The following is a 25,813-nucleotide window of genomic DNA, read 5'->3' as shown; positions in this document are numbered from 1 at the left end:
TTGGGACAGGTAAAATAACGATGGGATATGAAAGGTATAATAACATAGAAAGCCAGAAAATAACATTCACTAGCTGCCTTTCTACAGCATGCACTCCTTTTAAAATATATGTTGAGCTTCTGAATTACTGTGACTAAATACACATGGGGTGAGAATTCATTTACCTGACCTTTAGTCTAAAGTATTGACTTAATAATTTCCGCTTGAATAACTTGCTCAAATAAACTTTTTAAAGGTGCTATTTTCAAAACTGTAATGAAAAATGTGACTTTAGCATTAAAGAGAGTTTATCATTACAATTGTATAGTTAGAAAACATGATTGATCTACCTACTCCCAATTAAAATGTTATACCTTGTTAAATGTAAGGAATGCCCAATGTTATCCCAGGAGAAGAGCAGCCCTGACAGTAGTGAAAAAATGAGTTTAGGAGTTTTTCACTACCAGGACATGTAAAATGTAAGAGAATATGTTCATTCTTTTATTCACACAGTCCTCATCCATACAGACTACCTATTGGATAAAGTAAGTGATGCCTAGGAAATAATAATTAATCTATTAAAGGAAAAAGAAAAAGAAATTATCCCTTCCTATCCTGAATTAATCACATCAAAACAATCTCTGTTTTATATTCATCTGAAACCAAATGTCAAACCAGTAATAAGTCTATGTTATTTTTATTTGTTATTCCCCTATTTCTTTCATGGACTACCTACAGCCTACCTTAAAGATTACTTATATGTAATAAAAGGTGAGTTTAAGGCTTGGCTAAGGGTTTTAAATGACAAGTCAGGGTGGTAGTAAAACTACAAACACTGGCAATGCTGTGGAAAGCCTGAGACAGGTTTAAATGTTTTATATAATGTGAACTCAACCAAAGTATCAGAGAACTTCATATGAGCACCAGTTATGTCAGATGGGCACATCCATGTACAGTCACAGGGAGATTACCTTAATTTACCCAGAATCACAGAATGTTGATACTCCCGCCGAGACTCAAACTCAGTTCCCCAGCTGCATGGTTGGCCGTTGTATCCATTACACCAAATCCTCTGGGTGATACAATCAGTGCTGCAGGCCAACTAGTAGTCAAAAAACAACTGGAACTATGCAAGTACAGGAAGGACTCAAAATCATACACAGTGGATGTCCTTAATAACTATCTTTATTACTGGAGGTATTAATGCTTTCCTGCAGGCAGTCTAATGGTTATACAAAAGCATGATGCATTTCTTTCAAACCCTTCAGAAATACAACATTTTAATATTAAATTGGGTCAATTTTGAACTCCAATAGAAGACTATAAATGACTATGTAAAGTTAAATGTTCTCTGGCGTTGATATCCGGCCTGAACAGAATGATGTAACATTTGGGAATGAACAAACAGCCCAGCAGTCCAGCGCTGGAAGCTAAGATGGCAAAGATCTCCACGGCCACCATGTACCTGCCTTTAGTGCTGATGTAGGCTGGGAAGAAAGAGACCCAGACACTGCAGAACACTAGCATGCTGAATGTGATGAGCTTGGCCTCGTTGAATTTATCCAGGAGGTTCCTGGCTAAGAATGCTACTATGAAGTTGGCAAAGGCCAACAGTCCCATGTAACCAATCACACAGTAGAAAGCAGTCACAGAACCCTGGTCACACTGCAGAATCTTCCTCCTAGTCTCAGACTGTGTGTCAGTGCCAGGGTGAGGTGGAGAGGTGAGCAGCCAAGACAGACAGATTGTCACTTCTCCCAGTGTGAACAAAGGCGCAATAAATCCACACAATCTGGACCCCAGCCATCTGCTTAATCTGCTCCCAGGCCTGGTGGTATTAAAGGCAATGACAACAGTGATGGTTTTTGCTAAAACACAAGACACAGCAACAGTAAAAATAATTCCAAATGCAGCTTGTTGGATCAAACAGGTCCATACCACAGGGCGTTCAATAAATAGGAGGGAACAGATAAAGGACAACATTAGGGCAGTGAGGAGTGCATAGCTGAGATCCCAGTTATTGGGCTTCACTATGGGTGTGTCAGAGTGTCTGAGAAAGATTCCCAGCACTCCAACAGTGATTACAGAGAAGATCATGGCCACAGTGGGCAAAATCATCCAAGTATATCACTGCATGAGAGGAAAACAATGTCCTTTAGGAGGCATCCAGCCTTCTTGACATCCGGCCACTGGTCCTCAAGGCACTGCTTACAGTTGTCCATGTCTAAAATAAAATGCAAACACAATCAGTCATTTCCACTGGTTCAAGCTTTTCAGAAATGTGTATTTGATTGTGCAATAAAGCATTTATTCCCAACTTATTTCGATAATATTTTATTTTTAGTACAAAAGTGAGCTTTTGGGCCATTTTAGATGTAAGGTGCAGGGTTTGAATTAGGCTCTTGCTACTCAAATGCAATCACTAATTACTACACATTTCACCTCTCTTTGACATTAGATAATTTAAAACTAGACTATGCTCAGAAAAGAGGATGTAGATCTATTCTATTGCATCCATATATAATGCTGATATTACACATCCTATTACCTAAATGCACCATTCCAGGAGACAAAGATCCTTAAGAAAATCAACACCATTAAGTGAAGGTGAGGATATATGCTACCATCCCTTCTGAGGCCCTGCAGAATCCTAGCTGTCCACTGGATGCTACATGTCCCCCACCTTTGCTACTGCATCACACTAAGAGGGTTCCGTGATCAAGCAGTGTGGTCAGGTCAATGAAATGGGCGATGCAACCCCCCCAGAGAGCATTCTGCACAGTACTGTAGAACAGCACCAGGGCCAGAGCTGGTGATGGGATGACACAGTGTATGTGAAGCTTGTGCCAACTGCCATATTCACTTATGGAGTGATCGAGAGTGGAACAGTGAAGAGAAAGACATTGCTGCTCCTCCCGCTGTAAGAGGTAGGCCATATGGAGTACGAGGCAGTGGAGAACTGTCACTATAGATTCTAAATATGTACACACCAAACACAGCAGGAATCTCCCTGCCTGCTTGCACATTACACCGTCCAGGTCAACAACTCATTTCTATGGATAATGCTTTACAGAAGGTCTGCACACCAGCAGAACCTGGACTGCAATCCTCCTGATTACAAGTAATGCTAAGGTTGTGTATCTAAACTGCTAGAGTTAGTGCTTACACACAATAGGAAAATTATCCTATGGCTGGGGGTAGGGGAAATATCATGTTGATTACTTTGACTCTGGAAGTAGACAGAGCCTACAGCAACTGCTTTAAGGCACACTGAAATGTGCCATGCAGCAGGGCAGTGAGAGAAAATCACTGGGACTGATTTTCTTGAGCGAAGACTGGCCTAATGCTATGACAGAGACTACTGCACAAATGGTATTCTGAAACTGATATGGTCCAACCCACCCGCCTCCCTACCCTTGCTTGAATACTCCACTATCAATTCCAATGCTTAAATGCTTGAGACCTAGAATTTGAATCATCAGACATAACGTTTTCATCTGCTCATACACCTTCTGAAAAGTACAGTATACCATCCCCTCTGTGTGTATTGATGCTTGGATGCTTAGAGGCTCGAGTATCACTGGGACCAGATATCCTGTAGTGGAGATGAGGGCTCTGTGGAATAGTGAAAAGGTGGTGCTTTGTTAGTAGCATACTGTCTATTCTGTGCCCCAGGTCTAAATGGGATTGACTACCATACAACTGCGACCTTAACGCCCATTTAAAAAGATTACAACCAAATACGTCCACACATACAAACTTACTTGACTGCCTATCACATCCCTGGAACTTTTCCCAGCTGCAACATATGCACGGCCAGCATTTCAGCTTCTGTTTCCAGCAGCATTTCTAGGCAATAAGCAGGTTACTTGAAAAACATCATGCTTAAATTTACATAAGAATTCATCCGTTGTCTCAGCTATTCTTAATTAAGAACACAAAGTCACAGAAATGGTGAATGAAATCAAATCACTAGGAGTGGCCATTGCTGCGTCAGTGCAAGGATGGACTTGGCTGATAAACTTATGAAGGCAGTAAACAATCACATGCCTAAGGTGCTATACTGGGGACAGGATGTCTAGTTTACAAACTGTGTGATTACTGACATGGAACTTGTGAATAACAAGGACCCCCTGTGATTAGGTATCAATCCTGGGACAGGGAAAACATACAATGAAAAACAACATTTCCAGGCAGTGAAGAACACGAGCAATGTAAGACAGGGAGTTCAAGGAAAAGTTATTTTAAAAAAACATTCAATTTTAATGATAATAACAAATCTTATTGATATTAAAAACAGTGCTTAGTAGCTTTCAATAATACAATAAAAATCATAACACTTTGAACAAATAAAGAGAAAATTGATGGTAGCTTTGACGCGTGTTTCGACACAGGCGTGTCTTCGTCAGGAAATACCATCAGATTTAAAAATGTGGAAGGTAGAATTCTTTTTTAATTGGACGCGCTGCAGCCGATGTATTGCACTCAGACGAGTAATGGAAGGCAGTGTTTTTATCAGTTCTGTCCTTATCGTGTCGGCAGTAAATAACTTTAATATTCTTAAATTACATCAGAATGTGCTCTGATAATAAAAGCACTGTGCCACGGGTGTAGGTATGGTAATTAGGTAACCGTCTTGCTCGGGTGAAGGATCACGTGGAGGCATATAAACGGCCGGGAAATAGCCGTGAAATCAGGTAGCTGATAAAGCTGTGGGGCAAGGATTGCCTCCTAGCAGTCTGTCGCTGCGTGACTGGTGTTGTGTGGCTGGGGTCAGCTCAGGAAGAAAAAAATTACTGACATGGAAGACAGGTCACGCTGCAATAACATCAGGATATGTGGTGTGACTGAAACACAGAAAAAGATGACATGTTCAACTTCCTGACAGATTTCTTCCCCTGTCTGCTATGCACAAGATTCAAAATCCCAGTGGAGTTCAGGAGGTCACATTAGATCCAACAGAGATCTTTAAAGTCCTCAAGCAGACCATGTCCCATCACTGACTGTCTACTGCAGCACAAGAACACTCCTCCAGGCAGCTAAACCTGTCTCTTCAGATAGGTCTGTTGACACCCATCCCAACAAATGGACGTTTGTGGCCCATAGATCATGCCACAAGAAATAGGAAATAAATAATGGTCTCTTAGACCCCACGACAAAGCTTGTCACATGGATTATGAGCCCTCAGAGCTCGATGTTCAAGGTCATTTTGACTCTGCAAATGTGGATATTGCACTTTCTTCTTCAGGATGCTCAGATGGAAAAAGTAAACTTATCCTCTGACCAGAATTGCACAGAACACCCCGATAGCATTCCCACTGAGATGTCAGGCAGACAACATTTGCATGAGAAAGGACTGAATAGAATCCTTCAGGAACTACTTAAAGACAGTGTTAAATCTGGGTGCCCATTTTAGAACAACATTCAAACTCCCTGACCATCTACTCTTTTTTTAAACCATGATTATTGATATTTATATAGTACTGAGAATGCAAGGCAGAGTTACCTTTAACATTTGAGTACGCGTGTATGGGCAGATTGTAATTGCCTGAGAGATGGCAATGTAGTTCTGACAACAAACAACAGTAAAGCAACAAACAGTATCAGCACAGCAAAGAGGGGGAATCCCAATTAGTTAAAAATAATATATGAAGAGAAGCAAAGTGTGATGGAGATGGCTGTGGATACAGCTCAGAGAAATAGGGCTGTAGGGTGATATTGTACAGGGTTACATTGTATAATAACAATATATGAAGAGGAGCACATTGTGAAGGAGATGGTTGTGGATACAGCTCAGAGGGGCGGGGCTGCAGTGTAATATTGTACAATGTTATAGGGCAGAATACCAATTGTGAAGAATAGTCTGTGTGATGGTTGTGTGAAGGAGCTGTCAATAGGATTGGGGCTAGCTATAGGCAGCCTGCTTAATCTATGCATATAAACACGAATAATAGTAAGGCAGTTCAGACTTGTACTACAGAAAGTTCCACTGAGGTCCAGTGGGAGGGGTGTAAAGGAGAGGATAGTAAGCCCTGACAACTGATACAATCAATGAGTCAGTAGGTTCAAGATGTATGGTGTATTCAGGTGACCGGGTGGGCAGAGGGCAACATCAAGTTGTCCACAGTGAGGTCCCAGTGAAGAAGCTGTTCAAAGAAACAGACACAGTACTGTCACGAATAGAAAAGAAACTGTCATCCTTTGAACAACAACAGGTTGAGTACCCAAAATCGAGGTCTCTCATGTTATAAGTGTGGGTTAAGAGGACATTTACCTACGGATTCTAATTGTCCTACAATTCGTCCAATGTGCATGAAATGCAAAATGAGAGGTTATTTTGTTCAGGTCTGCCAATGGAAAGGGACGTTACTTCACTAAATCCAAGGACTCAGTTCAGATGGTTGGCGTGGAGAGGCCAGAAGGTCAAGTAGAGGAATTTTTGTTGCAAGTCATTGAAATGGGGGGCCTCTTATAATGTCCATCCTTATTGTACCATGAAAGTTGGTGAAGTGGAGGTATGGGTAATGGTGAATTCGGGAGCACGTTAAACTTTGATTAGTGAGGAATATTTACATAGGTTTCCCAACCATGTATTGCTTGGAACTAGATATCAACCTTGCGGCATATGGTAACAAACCCATAGAATTGTTAGTATGCTTTGAAGATTGACTGGAGTTTCAGGGTGTAAAATCTTGTTCTACATAGCTAAGGATGGCTCTTGTTTGCTCGGATGGCAATAACAGAAGGATTTGCTGATTAAGTTAGACCCAAATCACCGTGATAAGGTATTTGGGGTAGGGACTGACGTGAATGTAACATGCAAAAGAGAATGGAAGGTACGATTGCAGAGGTGTTCAAGGGAAATTTTGGGTTGCCCAAGGGATTTTGCCCACAGGGTCGTACTAAAAGAGGGAAGTGATCCTAAATGCACAAACCCAGTACTGTGCCATTGGTTATGATGGAGTTTTTAAAAAAAGAGTTGGAAAAGTTGTGGAAAGCAGATATCATTGAGGAAATTGAGGCTTCTGAGTGTTTGGTACCTTTGATTTTGGCTAAAATACTTAATGGAGAACTGAGGATGTGCATTGATTTAAGGCTCCTCACATCATTCATCAATCTGGAGGGATGCATTTAGTTGTAAACACATGCCTTTTGGTCTAACATCAGCTTCAGCTGTGTTCCAGAGGGCAATGCATCAGCTGTTCAAGGGGCTGTGCAATTGAACCTATTTCCAAGACGATATTTTGCTTTTTGGGGAGAATGAAGAGAAGCTTGATGAAATATTATCTAGTGTACTTACTATTTTGCAACAAGGAGGTTTAACCATTAAGTTAGAGAAGTGAGACATTGGTGTGAATGGTGTTGAATATCTTGGGCACTGGTTGGATGAAGAGGGAGTGTCGCCAAAGTTGAAGCTGGTGAAAGTGATTGAGGAATGAGGATGCTCCGTCACCAAGAGATAACAATCAGTAAAGATCGTTTTTGAGTATTATTCACTATTCATTTATATGTTTGCAGATAACACCAACAGTTTGCGGAAATTAATGTTGAAGAATACTCAATTTGGATGGGATATTGAGTGTGAACAGAGTTCAAACAGCTCATTTTGTTGTTTGCATCAGCTCCGGTGCACAAACCTTTCGACACACAGGATAAAACCATTATATGTACTGATGTGAGTGCAGTGAGTCAAGTTGCTGTGATGTTGCAGCTCTTACAAGGGAAAGAAGTCACCATAGTGTATGCTTCAAGATAGTTGAGAGATGCGGAGCAGACATATTCCACCATTGAAAGACATTACAAACTATTGCTTGGGCAACAGAATTTCTGATCTGTATGGATCACTATCCTTTGGTGGACTTTGCCAAACTTCATCAACAAGTTTGCATTGGGTGGTTGAAGATGATGGAAATTTCATACACCATGGAGTATATGTCTGGTAAAAAGAATGGGTTTCAGATTGTCTGTTGAGGTTGCCAGTAAAAGACTCTGAGTTTTACTGGGTTAATGAGAGTGAAGAAATGGTTGCAGGTGTGTGCATCACTGCCAATGGAAGCATTTCTCAGAAGGAGTGGGTACATGCTGTTTTGGATGATAAGATGTTGTAGGAGGTAGTAAAATGCATGACTGGGGTAGCAGGCTAAAGGATGGATGTTGGATTAGGTAGAATCTTTCAGAAATATAAGCACAGACCTGTCATGGGGCTGAGCCTTGCATTCACACAGTGTTAAGTTGACATGAGCTTATTAGAAGTTTAAACGCCATTTTTCCTTTCTGCTGCCTTTTGCACACGGCACACACCTTATTAATTGTTTAGAGTTTAGCAGAGTGTTTTGCTTCACACGAGAATAATATGTTTTTCTACATTAGTAGCCTTGCTTGGTAAGCTTAGTCTGAACAGTGAGTGCCGAGGCCTTCAAGTTTATTTCAACACTGGTTGTTGTTCGGACTGATCAGCGCACGTTCTAGACATAACACATATGCAGCTGTGGCCACCTCTGATATTGGCACGTTTAATAATGCACTGAATAGGCATGATCATACACACTTGGAGAACATTCGTATGCTAAGAGCTTGTGCAGAATTTGATGTGATCCACTTCTGCTAAATACCAGAGGTATGGGGCCACCTATGTATTCCCAAAGAGACGTTCTTTAGTTATAAAATAACCTACTAGCAAGGAAGGGTGAAATACAGGTACATATTTAACCTGTTTCTGTTTAGCATTATAACATGCTTTCTCCCTTTGTATTTTATGGAATAGTAACTATGCTGACAATCTTGTTTTTAATAATATGTCTCCTTGTATGAGCTAAGGTGCTGCGCATGAGAACACGGTGTTAGAAATAAATATTTCAAACTTGCTCGTGTCTCATTTTACTCCCTGTTCTGGACTGGTATGAGAGTATAACGAAAGAGTGTTCTTGTTTTCCACATTGCCTGAGGTAACCTAAGTCGCATGTCCTGGGTTGTCTAATCATTGGTTTCTTTACTATAACTAAGAGCTAATGAGACACTGATGCTAGTCTGGTAGGGGATGTTGGGTACTAAGGTGAGTTTTGGCACACCCTAATTCACTAAGGTCCTAAGTCTCTGTGCACAGTTCTGTGTAGGAGCAGAAACCCTGCAACATGGCGCCCTAACGATGGTGGTCTTATTACATGATGCTTGAGTAGTACTTATATCAGTCCTTAACCCCTTCACTATTGTTTCCGGTTAGCAGTTGTGATGGATAAACCTACCTATAGTTACATAGGTCTATTCAAGCTTGAATCTTTCCAAATGGTTTCCTTTTGAATTACTACCCAGTTGTGCTACATTGTTTTACATTGTACCTCTAATTCTCTTGTCACTATGGCTAACGTTGACATACCTCAGCATAGTCGCATTGCAGTCCGCAACCATTTGCAGGCTTAGAACGTTGGCTTGGAGGGTATGGCAGTTATTTGGTGGTGAATGCTGAGGTTGCTTACCTGTTTGAGATTTTCTACTCATGGGTGATATTTCCCGCTGTGGATGTGGCTACTCAGGTGTTTCACACAGCCGTGCCCTTAGAATATGTTCCATATAGGACACAGGAAATTCCTATTTCTGCATGGCAGCACCGTGTTTAGTTTGATGGCGCCCTTCCCCACAGTGTAACGGCGATTAGATTAGGTCCCTTGTCCATTCCAGGCGCTTCTTGGCCTGTTTCCGCTGGATTTACCCCGCATCCTCGTGCGGGGCTAGTCCCCGTTGCTGAATTATGGACCCTATATAACTCTGCGATCAGTGTTATCAGGGCCCTAGTTCAATATATCACCCACAATTTCCAGGCGGGGCCCCTGGTGTTGCGACGCTTCCAGCTGGACCGAGCGGAATGAAGCTTAGTCCCGCGATGGTTAATGCGTTTATGGGCAAGCATACCCAAGATAAGGATGATATGCCTTTTTGGCTTGCCGAGAAATTTGACCACCTGGAGGCAGTTTTTCCTAATTCGACTCCCGTTGAAAAACACAGGATTCTTACAATTACTTTACCCAAGGACTTGGTACCGGAAGCCGGTGACTGTGAGTCGTGGGGTAGAATTTTTGGGGCAGTGTACACAAGGTGCTTCGGCACTCCGTCAATGGCTGTCCTTCCGACGGTCATTAAGCGTGTTCAGGATGAACACGGACCCGAGGCTGTGGTTGAATTGGGAATGAGACTCGTTGGCACATTTGACGTAGATTCCGATCTTGTCCTTTCTAATATAAAGGGAGATGCGGTGAACTTCCAAGTGGCTAATGCCTTGAGCGATGTCCCCGATGCCGACAAACCCCGACAGTTAACAAGAATTATCACGGAGGCTTATAAGACCATTGGCCGTAATAGTTTAGGTGTCAAGCCCTTTTCTGCCAAAGATTAAAAACAACCTCAGGGTTCGAAGTCTGAGAAAGACGTTCAGCCTAAAGCTCTAAAGCTAAATTGGAACAAAAATAAAAAATAGGGAAAACATCACAGGAAAAGGAGTCCCGTCCCCCGTCACCCGTGCCTGCGTCTACTGAGAGCACTTATGATTTGCGCGACCGCTCTACGGTTAAGTCACCTGATCGATTTCAGGTTCCTGATCAATGTTCTCCTCGTTCTTTACAGAACACATCGGCCTCATTGTCCGGTGGTGGAGGCAGCGGCAGCGGTCGGGGTGGCCAGCAGAGTCGCGACCAGCCCCGCCCGAAAGACAGAAAAGGCAAGCAGGACGAATCTTCACAGAAAAGACCCCAGTTTCAGAAAATGAAAGTTGCCGCTTTAACAACGAGATATGTCACAGATAGTGAGAACGCAGCTTCGGAATCTGACATGGGCGCTGACGTTGTGGACAGCACGGCGGAGATTACCATTGTCTGCGAGGCCCTGCGTTCACTACTGAAGGTGAAAGCGACTGACCAATTCATTGTTGTTGAGACTGCTGATACTAGAGTAGCTCCCCCTGATAGGCTTTTTGAAATTGACCTTTTAATTGAAGGTGACATACAACTAGGAGTGGGCGGAAGTCGCGGAAGGGGCTATCGCGGAGAGGCACGGAGATTAAAGCAATCTCCGTGCCTTTCCGTGATATTTCCGTTTCGCGAGTCCGCCCGCCGCCCGCCCGCCTACTCCTTCCCGCCCGCCTGCCTCCCGCCTGCCGCCCGCCTCCCGCCCGCATTATTAAATTAAATTAAAAGGCTAATTAGAACTTTAAAGGAAACTTACCTTATTGCGCCGTATCTTCCCAATCCCGGCTTCATTTTTGGAAACTGCGCATGTGCGGGAGCCTGCGCATGCGCAGTCCTGCGGAAAATGGAAAACATGGCTGTTCCAAGTATAGATCTTCTCTCTGCCCTCTTTCCATGTAGAGTTCTGTTCAGCGCTGGGACACACTTTTGCAGTGTAACCATAAGCTTTTTAAGTGTCATTATTGTTAATAGTTATTTACTACATGCTCTATCCTAGTCTATTGCCACAAGGGGCAGTAGAGCGCCTGCTCTTCCCCCTTTCATTTGGGTTTCATGAATAGAAGGCAGCACTAGAACTAAAGGGTTGTCACATTTCCATTTTAAAGGAACTCACAAGTACGACACTAGAGAAGTTCAAAAGATTAGGAGAATCATTTGAGCCCGGCATGTTTCACTCACTAAAGAAAAAGAGAGATTGATAAGCTGGTCAAAGTCAGTCAATCAATCAATCTTTATTTATACAGCACTGCAAATCACTGTTGAGGCTCTCATGGCACTCTTGAGTCAATCAATCAATCAATCATGGGCATTTATATAGCGCACTACTTACCCGGAGGGTCTCAAGGCGCTTGGGGGGGGGGTGCTGCTACTGCTCGAACAGCCAGGTCTTGAGCTTCTTCCTGAAGGAGAGGTGGTCTTGGGTCAGGCGCAGGTCGGTCGGGAGGGAGTTCCAGGTCTTGGCGGCCAGGTGGGAGAAGGACCTTCCTCCTGTTGTCGATCTTCGGATGCGGGGGACGGCGGCGAGGGCGTGACTGGCTGATCGGAGGTGGCGTTTGGGAGCGTAGAAGTTGATGCGGTTGTTGAGGTAGCTCGGGCAGTGAAAAACCAGGACAAACCAGGCGAAAGCCCTCAGAGAAAAGGGATGAAGAGGAGAAAGCAGTAACAAATTATGCAAAATCAGGCAAAATGCTGGGGAGAGCAAGGATAATGTAGGAAATAATGAAGCAAAGGGCAGGGTAAACCACTAAGAAATACAGAGCAAAAGGACGAAGAAAGCTGTAAAAAAAACTAGCTAAAAGCTGGATAAAGCACTCAGGCAAATGGAGAGAGAGAATGGGGAAAGCAATAAGAAAGAGAAAAACAAGGAAAAAGCTGGAGAAAAATACTAAGAAAAATGGAAAGAGGAAGGAGAAAGCAGTGAAAAACTAGACAAAAGCAGGAGAAATCACTCAGAAAACAAGACATAAAGCAGTAGAAAGCACTAAATAGGGGTCAGCCAACATTGACCTTGGAATTTGCACGTGATCTGCCATTAATCTGTAAGAGTATACGAACTAAAGTATACAAAGCTCCTTTGTTCCTATTTATTTCTTGTTAAAAGACTTTTTAAAATCTGTTTAAGTTACCTTAAGCTATATGCCAATAAAACTTGTTAATCAGGCAGGACCGTATGACACCATACAACTTAGTACAAAGTACAATTAAGTTTATATGAAAAGTTAAAGTCCCGGAGAATATTTAAAACAAAATGTTGGAGCCTGGTGCTCTGACATTTCCAAAATGCAGGGACGAGCTGTATTTACAAGAATAAAGCACAACGTTGTGTTTACCCCAGTGCAGGTGCTACAATTAGCTGCCTGGCACCCAACACAGGCACCCTTGCACCATAGGGCAAGGGTGGCTGTGTTGCAGGGAATGATTATTTATGTGCAGGAAGGTGTCCTTTCTTGTAAATAAACAATCCATAATGAAGTTGCACATTCTCATTATTTAATTATTTTTTATACGCAGAAAGGAACACCTTCCTCAACATAAACAATTATTAAGGGCGTTTTGTGCTATCTGTGTGCTTTCAGAGTGTCGCACACATAGTTAAAGCGAGGAGAAATAATAATAAAAGTATTTCTCCTTGATGTGCCATTCTAACGTCTGCTCTTGCGTTCGTTTTTGATGCTGCACCTCTTTTCAAATCTGGGGCAGTGTCAAAAAACGATAGGTGTTGCGATGGAACATCCACAGCGACACCCATTGCGCGCACCTTTCATACAGATGCCTGCGAGAAAGGGTACCATATTTATAATGTTGTATTAAGCCACAAAAAGTGGCATACCACCACTTTGTAAATATAGAGCCAGGTATTGCACCACAGGAATGTCGGTAAAAGTGACGTTCCAGTGGTGCAATCACCTTGTAAATATGCCCCCTGGTCTTTCTTCTCACTCCCTTTGTGCTCATGATGTGCGCCTGCTATGATGGGAGTGTGCATTATGACACGCCAGGTGATGGTAGGGCAACGTATTAAAAAAAGACTGGTCCCCAATCAGTGCTATGTGCTTGTAAAGGAATAGATGTTGCAGACAGCACTTAAATTAAACAAAGTGGAAACACTGCCAAAATTCTCTTCAGAAAAGTTTATTACAGTGTAAACTTCACTGCCATGCATGGCAGCATTTTCTTAGCAATTGGTATTCTGAAATAGGCGACGTAGCTCTTAGCACTTTCTCTCACTGTGGGTGGACAGCAGCGAGGTGGACATAATTCATATTTATCATTGTTGAGTCCCATCATACTAAAAGGTCTCTTCTATAAGGAGTAGTTTGAACAGTGGAAGAGGAATTAAAATGTAAGTATTTCCCTGCTTTCACTTAGAAGTCCAACAAGATGCTATTCTGATTTGCATCTGGGTTAACTGATGGCAGTCAGCTAACTGAGCTAGACTGTACTTACTGGTTGTTGTGTGATCCTACGAGTGCAGACACATAACAGGCTTATTGTTTCTTACCAGGTGCCTTTAGAAGATATTACCAATTACACACTCCCAAGAGACTGATCTTTTCCATTTTTTACCATTGTTACTCTAGTCATGTTAAAGATGACAGTCACATATTATTTGCTATTTGTGTCCATATGAATATGTGTAACCCCATACAGGGCGACTGAAAAGAGCAGAAACACGTTGACATCAGTTTAAAAGCAATGTACTGGGTGTTTTAATCTTGAGGAAGGGTGTCGGAAAGTAGGAGCTGCTTCTTATGGCTAACCCCAGTTTTTGCTTCATGTTATACTGTTTTTGACTAGTCTGACTGCGATCTTGCTAATCAGGATCCCAGTCTATCTGCTTTCTCCCTAAACTGTTATGTTATGTACTTAGGTACACTTCCGATTGGATACTGGCGTACCCTTGTCAGTCCATAGTATATGGGACCCATGTACCCAGGGCATAGGTACCGCAGGGGCCTCCCAAGGTCTGAAGCATGTATTATGCCACCTATGAGGGGCCAGGCAAAATGGAACTACAGGCCTGCCTTACAGCCTGTGTAGGTTGGTGCTTGCACCACTTACGAAAGATATAGGTTTACTATATCTAAGTGTAACTACACTTAAAACCTATGTCACCCCTATAGCAGGCCTTTACAATCCTGAAGGTAGGGTGCTTGGTTCTAAGTGAAAAGGTGCCTCTTGTGGAGCAGGACACCCCTGCACCCTACGGAGTACATTTTCCCCGGTTGTTAGTGTTCCAGCCATTTACAACATATAGAGTGGGATTATGGGACCACGTGATGACCAACTCTAATATTGCTGAAAGTAAGACTATCGTGTTTGGTGTTCCCAGTACCAGTCTTCTAGTCATGGGCAGCCCAAAATGGTTGCTGCAGACAGAGACATATTTCTGACAGGGGAAGGCAGAATAATAGGAATCCGAGAGTCTGCATGAGCGGCACAATTTTATGTGTCCCTGTGCATAATCCACTTCAAACATGTTGTGGGAGTCATTAGCTCCTGCTCTGATGTGAAACTGGACACAGGACATGGGAGTAACCTCCCCACTGTCCAGACCCTCCCCTGGGAGGGTCCCCTTAATCTGTCTAACTCTCTCTCGTGGGTTCAAAGGGCTTACTTGTCTGTAGGACTATAGATTCGACGTCGACAAGATTCTGATAAAAAAAACACTGACCTTCGACTTTCTAGACACTATGGACTTTGTTTGGGCCTGACTTCATCCCCCTCTCCATCCAAAGCATTGTCTGTGCCCGTGCACCATACAAGCTCCATGTAGGATCTGTGGAGCATCAAGGACAACTGAGTAACCAGAGAAAAAGGAAGTACGAAAGATTAGATATTAGCACCCAAAGCTTTCTGTTAATATGTCCCAAATCTTGCACATAATCAGGCAGGGGGATGGTCACTATGGGAAAGAACACACCGTAAAGTAAAAGAGTCACTCTCCTGAATCCACAGGCACCACATCTCAACCAACCGGTCTGCTGCTCCTGAGCCTCTATGAAGTCTAAAGGCTCCAGCAACATAGGAAGTGGGTTTTCAAGTCCTGCAAAGTGTGAGCTTCTCTCTCACCAAGTCTGAGGACAGAATCCCTTGTGGGGGTTGCAATAACTGTAACCCTGTGCAGCGCATACTTTTGCAAGTGCATATGCGTGTTGGTGTTTCCAAAACAAGTGCACTAGGCTCCGAGTAGCCCCAACCCCTGGAACCATTTCCTCCAAAGAACTCTGGCCTCCTTGCACCGAGTGCTCCGTGGGCTGTTGCTTTGTGAAACTGCTTAAGGTCCCCTTGCAACTCCTGTGCCTCTTTTTGAGGGTCAACACTGCTTTTCTTGTCTCCCTTAGTTGCTCGAGGCCTTCCCTGGCTCCCCTATATTTGGTGAGCCACCTGGACCTCGCTGGTCCGAACGGTAACCTTCTTCGACCTTCTGCATGGGTTGCCGTTGCCAAGGCTTGTTGGTACTCCAGTTGGACACCGACCCCTCAGTACTCAACATCCTTCATGGGACAACTTGTATCCTGCTCCTGGTCATTATCAATGTCTCCTGGTCCTGGTGGCTGGAGAGTCAAGAACCTCCTCATCGCACCTGATGCACCAGACATTGGTGGGCATTTTTCTCCTGAGCCCCTTGTCACCCCTGAGTGACCCAGCCTCTGTCCCCTCTGCTTTTAGGTACTCTTCACCAGGAATCCACTTTTGGATTACGACAGACACTTTCCTTTTTCTGAACAGTGGCTCTTCTTTGAAGTCCTCCATAGAGATTGACACCAGTTTCCGACGCCACTTCACACCTATGCACCCGGCTTCCCTGGGATAGGTAGGTCTGGTACCATGGTATTCATGGGTGGGGTGGCTCTCCGTCCTCCTAACTTCCATGGGGTTTCTTGGAAGTCCAGTTTGAAGGGTCCTTAAACTTTAAAACATAAACCGCAACTCTTCCTTAGAATTGTACATGGTACGCAGTAGTGTTCCCACACTTCACCAGTCCTCTGTGGGGTCCCTACTTACTCACCTTGGGTGGTTCCTTTGGGTCCCAGCGATTTTACATCCTCTAGACACAGTCTTAAATCTAGTTGTAGTTCTTATACTACTATTTTAGTATATGGTTTGGTCTCCCCCTGGAGCCTACTGTGCATTAGTGCTATATAATATTGTTTCTGTGCTACATTATTGTGTGCTTTGTGAGTATCCTCATATAGAGTGTACAATGTCATTCTTAAAGAGTGTTATATTGATAAAAACATATTTTTATAACTACTATGTGGTTCTCTTTTCAATTAACCAATTCTATAAGGTTATATTCTGGTAAAACAAGCTGCTTAGCATTCCTTCAAGACTAAGCCTTAAGGCTGCTCCCCAAAGCTACCACTTAGATAGTTTACTAAGGTTATATTTGACCTCTTAAATCACCATAAGGATGGTTTGGACTGGTACATGGTGCCCACTTTAATTAGTGATTCAGAAAAGGGGGTGGTGATGAACAGAGTGTCTGAATTAAGCAGACCACTCTTACCCAGTCCAAAGATCAGGGCTTGATCCATCACCGTTATTTAGCTCACTGCCCCATCCCAGCTCAGAACCTGGCTATATGCAAATTAGTCTGTCCCTGGCCCAGTGCATCATGGGAACAGGGCAGACCAAACTACCAAGCCAATTCTTCACCAGAAAGGAGACAAGCTACCGGGGACCAGTTTCTGGCATTTCAGCCTCGTCGGCCCGGCTTGCTTGAATCCTGATGGAGCAGTGAGCAAGGGACTCATGTCTGAGTATACCCTGCCACACCTATAGTGGCCAAAAACGATTCAGAAAAGGGGGTGGTGATGAACAGAGTGTCTGAATTAAGCAGACCACTCTTACCCAGTCCAAAGATCAGGGCTTGATCCATCACCGTTATTTAGCTCACTGCCCCATCCCAGCTCAGAACCTGGCTATATGCAAATTAGTCTGTCCCTGGCCCAGTGCATCATGGGAACAGGGCAGACCAAACTACCAAGCCAATTCTTCACCAGAAAGGAGACAAGCTACCGGGGACCGGTTTCTGGCATTTCAGCCTCGTCGGCCCGGTTTGCTTGAATCCTGATGGAGCAGTGAGCAAGGGACTCATGTCTGAGTATACCCTGCCACACCTATAGTGGCCAAAAACGATTCAGAAAAGGGGGTGGTGATGAACAGAGTGTCTGAATTAAGCAGACCACTCTTACCCAGTCCAAAGATCAGGGCTTGATCCATCACCGTTATTTAGCTCACTGCCCCATCCCAGCTCAGAACCTGGCTATATGCAAATTAGTCTGTCCCTGGCCCAGTGCATCAAAAAACGGTGTTGGATCTAGCCCTGATCTCTTGACTGGGTGAGAGTACTCTGCTTAATTCAGAGACTCTGTCCATCACCACCCCTTGTTGTAAATAATTTTGTCCACCCTAAGCGTGGAAGGGTATACTCAGATGTGAGTCCCTTGCTCATTGCATCATCAGGATTCAAGCAAGCCGGGCCGAAGGCGGCTGAAATGCCAGAAACCGGTCCCCGGAAGCTTGTTTCCTTCCCAGTGTAAGAATTGGCTTTTGTAGTCTGGTCTGCCCTGTTCCCATGATGCACTGGGCCAGGGACAGACTAATTTGCATACAGCCAGGTTCTGAAACTGGGATGGTGCAATGAGCTAAAAAACGGCGTTGGATCTAGCCCTGATCTCTTGACTGGGTGAGAGTACTCTGCTTAATTCAGAGACTCTGTCCATCACCACCCCTTGTTGTAAATAATTTTGTCCACCCTAAGCGTGGAAGGGTATACTCAGATGTGAGTCCCTTGCTCATTGCACCATCAGGATTCAGGCAAGCCGGGCCGAAGACGGCTGAAATGCCAGAAACCGGTCCCCGGAAGCTTGTTTCCTTCCCAGTGTAAGAATTGGCTTTTGTAGTCTGGTCTGCCCTGTTCCCATGATGCACTGGGCCAGGGACAGACTAATTTGCATACAGCCAGGTTCTGAAACTGGGATGGTGCAATGAGCTAAAAAACGGTGTTGGATCTAGCCCTGATCTCTTGACTGGGTGAGAGTACTCTGCTTAATTCAGAGACTCTGTCCATCACCACCCCTTGTTGTAAATAATTTTGTCCACCCTAAGCGTGGAAGGGTATAATCAGATGTGAGTCCCTTGCTCATTGCACCATCAGGATTCAAGCAAGCCGGGCCGAAGACGGCTGAAATGCCAGAAACCGGTCCCCGGAAGCTTGTTTCCTTCCCAGTGTAAGAATTGGCTTTTGTAGTCTGGTCTGCCCTGTTCCCATGATGCACTGGGCCAGGGACAGACTAATTTGCATACAGCCAGGTTCTGAAACTGGGATGGTGCAATGAGCTAAAAAACGGTGTTGGATCTAGCCCTGATCTCTTGACTGGGTGAGAGTACTCTGCTTAATTCAGAGACTCTGTCCATCACCACCCCTTGTTGTAAATCACTTTAATTAGTGGACAGCATATACCAAGCATACTTCTCACAAAAGGGTGTCGGAATAAGGAGAAATACTCATCTCACACATATTTCAGTTAGACTACTGTCAGTGATGAGACAAGTATAGCATAAGGTTTTTTCAGCTGGGGAATTTATGGTGGGTCCCTGAGTGAGGGATGGCTCCACACTCCTGACAATAGCATCATCAACCCTGTATGTAAAGTACATCACATCTACCACACTATACATCACATTCACTCCACCAGGAGTGTACCAAGTGAAGCTGCTGGTGGAGGTTCAACATCATATTGTCACAAATGAGCTTGTTTGCGATTAGACAATTCTTTTCTATTGTCTGGTTGCTTTTGTAACCTGATGAAGTTTTGATCATGATGAAACATGTGTTGGCCACTGTGAAGAAACATTTGGCATTTGCAATAAAGTGCTTCTAAAAACAAGATTGAAGGAACAACATGTATTGTTACAAATTAGTGTGTGCCATATCGGTGTATATATATATGGGCGTATATAGGTTTACATAGAAATTATGTGGTAATTCTCAAGTGAGTGCCGTGGAACCCCTTTTTACCCTCTATTTCTACATCATATAATCACAGATGATAGTGTCTGTTGTTGTATGTGGGTGTTTAATGTTGTGCTGTTTTTTATACGTAACTATGAGTGCAAGTGAGTTTCCAAAACAGAAATGGTGGTGGCAGAGAATATGTTTAGCATACAATACTAACTGTTTTATTTCCTCTCTTTTGAGGTTTTGTGTTGCAGGCACTAGTCATTATCTGCCACATAACTTATTTTCCCAGTATTGAACATCTATTTAATATGAGTCTTTATGGCATCAATCTTTTGCATACCGGTCATGTTGGAAAACTCTCCATCTGCACATGGCACATAGTCGAAGCAGCAGACTGGCTTCCCTTCTATTGGAGCTTTGCGGTACCCTGGGAGGCAGCTCTCACTGCAGACACAGCGTGGAGCCTGTGCAGCCAAGTAGAAGGCAGAAGAAGCTGGGATACATTTGTTCAGTGGCACCTACTTACCACTCTGCAATGTATCTTTCACCACAGGCACTAATGTCCACGTGGACTCATCTGCTTAGGCACACAACAGTAAAATACAGTTTTTAAATTGCATGATGTTTTTATTAATTTTAGCATGCTTTGAAAAGATTTGGAGATTTTGAACATCATTGAGTGTCTTCCATTTAATTTTAATTGTTTGTAAGAAACGTCAAATATGTATGCTTTAAAAAGGTGTTTTGGGGGGAAGCATGCTAATATTTAAAATATGCTCCATGCAACAATGCATATTGAGTCACATTTAATTTCATACCTCATTGTAAGGAAATAAACACATATTCCAGAATGTGCTTTTATTTTGCACTACACGAGGATGCTTATTTACAAGCCCCTTCCACCACCGGAGCATCACTGTTTGTTATGCACAAGCGAAGGAAATTCCAAATTCATATCTTTGAGGCCGTGCAAACCCACTCTGCATAGATTTTGGATGGCCTCATAGACATGGAGTACATCAAGGCAGCAAAAATCAATGCATTGCCTTACTCTGCGCTCCAGATGTTTTCTTTGGCCGCTGAGGTGGGTTTTTCCATGCAGCATCCAAGGATTTTGAATTTGCCTCAGATTGACAAGATCATGTAGACCTGGGGATGCACCAAAACATTATGTCTCCCCACGGAAGGGCAACAAGGAAAATATATATATTTGTCCTAATTGCTTCCTCGTTCTGTGTGTTTTACATTTTCCATTTGTGAACAAAGATCTGATTTGGTTTTATATATGAATGTATTGTTATTCATATTGACATCAACTTTCTCAAAATGTACATACTTATATCAAGCACAGTCCTGCAAGAGTAGCTTGATATATATTCATACGGTAATAGTAAGCTCGATTCTTGCCACTCATAAGTCAATGAAAGCTTCCCCAATACTCTCTTTTGATTGATGCAAAGGTGACTGCTTTTGAGATAAAAACTACATTATCAATTTAAATAGCATTTCCAGTGCCTTAAGAGTATTTGCTTAGAAGCAGTGATTAATTCAAGAACATAGAGTCTACAGATACTCATTTTTGGAGATTGACGCTTATTTGTTCTCATAAAACTTGGAGCCAGAACTTGAAAGTGTGTGCAATGCAGCTTCTCATTCATTCTTAGTGCTTAGCAGTTTGTATTCCACAGTATATTGTTCATTTTAAAACTTTAAAAGTAGTTCATGCTTCTGGCACGTTGGGACATTAGATGATCTCAAATTAAGACCGTTGAAACCGGTCCCACCTGATTGCCATTAATTGGATACCTGAAGGACATTACACTGACCTGATGCTTGTCATCACCACTAACACACCACCAGATGGAGCTCTGGTTGATGACAAGTTGTTGTCCTGGTTGTGCTGTGAGATCTAAATGTCCAACCTTCAGAACTTCCATGTTATAGATTATTTTCTGAACCCAGTTAAGAATGTCATACTTTTCTGGCATTTGCCCTTTGTCATCAAAAAATATAACATGCCCTGCAGCAGTCCTAAAATGCATCTTCTGGAGGAAACTGTTCACCTTAAACACAAAACACAAGTTCAGAAGGTCAAATTCAGGACAAACAGTGTGGCTTCCATTTTTTTAAATTGTTGAGACCAAAATAAAGGATGGCATCAGCATTTTGGTGAATTCTAGAACGTATACAAGTTGTTTAGCTACTAATACTTCAAACTAAACTGGGTCTGTAGGAAAGGCACTCCTACACATGGTAATTAGACTCTAGGTCATTGCTTCGGATACCTCATGGCATAAATGGCAGATGAACAGCTTGGACTCCTACCTCTCAGCATCCTTAGAGCAGGCAATAACATTATGTCCAGACGTTAAACAACATTTAGGAAAAACTCATAATTCCCAAAAACATAGATGCAAAAAACTTAGATCTTGATTATGATGACGGTGAGACTGCTACAGTCAGGCAATCTGTGGCGGTCGCTCTGTCATCGAATCCTGCATGTCCACCTGTCGCATTATGGGCAGATGGAGGGTGGGCGGAGAATAAAAATAAATCTTTCATATTTTCTCCCAGCATCAACCCCCAATGTCACCTACAGGTCGCGGTATGTGTTTACCACCAGCTCGGAAAAGGTGGAAAACATGTATTAAACCATACTCTTAAGGCCGATTCACAAAGGTAAAGTTAGACTAAAAGTCAAAAAATTAGACCTGAAGTCTGAGTTTAGACCTGAAGTCTAACTTGACGTCAGAAGGCTAAGTTTAGACCTGGAGCCTAAGTTTAGACCAAAAGTCTAACTTAGACTGAAAGTCTAGCTTTATCACTTAGTAGTAAACTTCCTAGTAGTGACTTACTTTTGTGAATTCCGGAAAGTAGTAAAGCTAGACTTGTGGTCTAAGTTAGACTTTAGTTCCATGTTTAGACTTCTGGTGTAAAGTTAGACTTTAGGTCTAAACTCAGACATCAGGTCTAAATGTAGTCTTTTAGCATTACTTTACCTTTGTGAATCGGGCCGTCAGTGTATTAATTATCAGAAAGATTTGGTCTGGTGCAATAATTCCTCATTCTTCAATCACATGAGGTTTTACCATTAACCAAGTTTTGTGCAACTTGAAGCCAAGCATTTTGGTTGAAGAGCTCATGTTTTGTCCAACTGAAATGAAATTATTTAGGGTGCAGGCGGTCACCAAAAAATTTAGGAGAAAATATAGGCTCATATTTTACCAGATTGCAAAACATGAGTTAACAAAGAGGTAAAAATCAGACTATTGGAGCACTGCATCCCTGAATAGACACAGGCTGAATCAAAGTGCCCACAACCTCAACCTTTTGAAGATATCAGAAACCCACAACCCATGGCAAATACTAGTCCATAAGCATGTCCCTAAATAAAACATTATGAAAAGATGCACATGTGCAAACCCAAGAAATATAGGAAATGGACATGACATATGTGGAAATGGCTGACAATATAGTTGCTATGCCAATGTAGGTCCCAACGATTATGGCACACACATATTCTGGACAAAGCAGTCTGGAACTACTGGGCCACAATTGTGAGGGGTTGAGATCTTTTACTACTGCTGTCCCACAGCGTAACCAATCTCTGCAGCTGGGCCTAGTACAACCCTTTCTTCACTGGAGCAGTCACAGTTTTTTCAGGTAGATTAGCTTGGGGGTTCTCAGGGTTCAATCCTACCCTACAGCAGCAAAATAAGATTAACATTCAGCCCAGTGCTTCTCATTGTTAAAAATGCATATCTTAATCACAGAAAATACATCCATTATACATCACTAATGCATGAATTTGCTATATACAGGTGCAAATCTTTGTGCTTACAGGGGCCTTTGTCGATAAATCCAGTTTCCCCTTCATCTGCTAGTGTGCCTTTCTCTGGACTTCTGACCCCCCAACTCAGAGTTTGAGGTAAGGTTTATGATTGCAGCCCCCATTCCTCCTTGGTTCATTCTTAGTACTCAGTTTCTTGGGCCTAGGCCCATTCAGATTCTCCTAGGACCACTCCTGACCCAACAGCCCACTTGTGCAGTGCTTCGGTCATGCAGTCTACTTGTGTAACACACAAGGCCCTCAGCAGGCACTTATCTCAGCTCAGTTGGGTCTACCGCATAGTCACATACCCCCAGGTGACTTTGTATTGATGACAGGAATGCATGAATGTCCAGTCTCACAGCACCAAGATTCACTTGCTTTGTGAGTTTCTGTTGTCAAGTCAAAGGTAATGTTTATTTAGACCTTCGGTCCATAAACATGAAATAAAAAAAGAACATTCACATTTTTCCACAATAAAATATTATTAATTGTTTATACACAATAAAATAACAATACAATATTAACGAAGTATTTCATTATCTAATCTAATTCCTATTATCCTAAAATAAACTTAATAAAATCCCATTTTTATAAACACCAAAAACTTTTTTGACTTCAAGCATAAATCTCCGCAGTGCACATGCTATGTCCAAGGGGTAATTTCCGTTAGCAATTCTGCTGCCTGTGCATGGTTCTTTATGCCATATTTTTATAATATAGGCTGTAAAAGCAATTTCTGTGCGTCAAGGACCTTGAGGCAGTTTAATAGTATCTGCAAAATATCGCATTTCGTGCCTAAGGTGCAGGTGCAATTTCCTTCGGGACCCATAATAACCTCTTTTATCCCGTCATTCGTATAACAAGGATTAGTTCTTATTCGTAATCTTAAAACTTCATTTCTAAATTAGCTGTTAGGAAGTATGTCTATATACGGGAACTGTTGATCAGATTTCTGGGATTTCATCATAAAACCCACCAATTTTTCCCCTCCAGGTATTGTCAATCCTGATCTTGAGATGTTTCTTTCCCAAGTACCTTCAATTCTCGTCTTGCAACATCAATTTGTAAATCTTGAGGGTTCAGTTTGACTCTGAGTTCCCTGCATGCTGTCGCAAGCGTTTATATGTTCTTTTGTAATCTCTTATGACCTTTTTATACGGTTTCTTTAATTTCTGTAGGCGAGTCACCTATCAGTATCATACTTCAATTTCATGCTTCTTTCCCCTTTTCTTATATTTGATTTCAATTTCCTACATTCCTCACTAAACCAGTTTTTTATGTCCTTTCTTATTCCCATCGCCCCTTCAGTTTTTCCCTTTTAACTTAACTTAACTCCTAGACATTGGACAACTTGGATAGTTACATTCTCAAACTAGCCTATGTTACCAATCCTTGGAATGTCATCAAATATTTGACACTGCTGAAATTACATCAATTTCTCCAGGCCCTCCTCCATCATACAAGTAGTCAACCTTTTGGGGTACTCCATTTGTATTGGGATAATAATATCTCTTGATTTTTTATTTCCTCCAACTATCTTAGTGCTATGGGGGAGGTGATCACTTCCTTCAATCTTCATCACCTCAAAATTGCTAATTAATTCAAACTTCCATGCCTGAAAAAAGATATAATCTATTGGACACAATTGGTTGCCCATCTTAAATATGCGGCTAGCTGGCCGATTTGATTACATCCTTCCGTTAGCACAGACTAAGCACATTGAGCTTATAAAGTTACATAAGGCCATATCTTGCGCAGTAAATTCCCCCATAGGGAAGTTGGCGACATTTATATTGTAGGCCATCAGTATATTTTTGCATCCTATATCAACTCTACTTTTTGTGATTAAAGTCACCTAGTACTAAAACCAAGTCCTTCTGATAGGCATCTGTGATCTCCGCAATATCCTCCTTAAACTTGCTCAGATCTGCCTTATATTCCTTATATCCACCTCCCTGCATAGAAACATTTATGATTATTATACCATAATAATCGGGATTAGAGTCCAGAAGGTGCACTCTATGGCTACCAACCATTTGCATTTAACTTTCAGAGGGACCACTTCTTTCACTATTTTAGTTGATATCATGAGTACTTGACTTCCCGCTGGACGGCCAAACGGACTTCTCCTAGCTGTGTATTCAATTGTACGTACTCTTCCTGCACAGAGGTTCTGTCACACAACCAAGTTTTCTGAACGCACACAATTTCAAAGCATTCAATTGTTTTAGTTCAGTAATTCTTTATTCGATTAACAAGATACATCATAAAAGTACACAGTATATACAGAATAAAAATAGAATAAAATTACAGCTAACTGTCATCTGGAATTACCGTTACAAATGGATAAAAAAGTTTAAAAAGTTAAAAAAGTTTTAAAAGTTTTTTAAAAAAGCCACATAATTTTAGCTAACTCCTCTTGTATTTCTTAGCCTCAATGCAAGCCTCAAAAAATTCATAATGCAATGGAGGGTCCATGGATCATTCACTCTTTGTAAATAGAGTAAAGCCATTTTAGCGTGCCTAAAATTTTCTCCCTTTAAAATTTGTACCAAATATTTACACCGGGGAAAT

At 42.3% G+C, this 25,813-nt stretch overlaps 1 pseudogene; it reads right to left on the bottom strand.

Annotated features, from left to right (window-relative positions):
• Positions 1-1,299: 1,299 nt before the first annotated feature.
• LOC144827115 (vomeronasal type-2 receptor 116-like) lies at positions 1,300-2,201 on the bottom strand (annotated as a pseudogene).
• Positions 2,202-25,813: the final 23,612 nt, after the last annotated feature.

This window comes from Lissotriton helveticus, chromosome 4_1 (genome assembly GCF_964261635.1).
Source record: "Lissotriton helveticus chromosome 4_1, aLisHel1.1, whole genome shotgun sequence".
NCBI classification, from domain to species: domain Eukaryota; kingdom Metazoa; phylum Chordata; class Amphibia; order Caudata; family Salamandridae; genus Lissotriton; species Lissotriton helveticus.
This window is presented reverse-complemented; position numbering and strand designations above follow the sequence as displayed.